We start from the raw sequence: 638 nt of genomic DNA, 5'->3' as shown, positions 1-638 counted from the left end.
CTGTTTCTTTTAAATAATGGAGAGCACGCATCTACATGGCAGTTATTTGTGTTTTAGGTTGCCTGGCCAATTAATGTCTCTTCAGGTGACCTAAACTGAGGAAAAACCCAAACCCTCCCTCGTCCATACAGTACTCATCTATACGGAGTTACCGTTGCCCACAGTTTTAAATAAATTTAAAGGCTGTTTGAAAACACGAAGCTAAATATTTAATATATTAAATAGGTGTAACAGAGGACTTGAAGAAACAAGCAACGGCAGCAGACTCGGCGCCTCTCGAACCTCCTGCGGCCCAGCCCGCCCCGGCCGGCGGCTCCCGCCCAGGCCGCCCTGAGGGCCGGGCGGGCGGAGGAGGGGGCGGCAGCGCGCCCCGCCGCCGCCCCGCTTTAGGAAGAGCAGGACTTGGGGTGCAGCCTCGCTCGCCCGCACCACATCGGTTCCCCCGGCGCTACCGGGCACGCCGGGAGCCTCCCTCCTTCCTTCCCCGGTGGGAAGCCACGGGCAGCTGCCCCCGGCCAGGCGTCCGTCCGCCGGCAGAAACTACAACTCCCGTGATGCTCCGCGGGCGGCGCGGTGCACGACGGGAGCTGCCACCTCTCCGAGCTTGCGGGGGGGGGGGGGAGGCGAGGCGCTTCCCC

Source organism: Haliaeetus leucocephalus, unplaced genomic scaffold, assembly GCF_000737465.1.
Source record: "Haliaeetus leucocephalus isolate CR32 unplaced genomic scaffold, Haliaeetus_leucocephalus-4.0 Scaffold206, whole genome shotgun sequence".
Lineage (NCBI taxonomy): Eukaryota > Metazoa > Chordata > Aves > Accipitriformes > Accipitridae > Haliaeetus > Haliaeetus leucocephalus.
Note: the sequence above shows the minus strand (reverse complement) of the source record.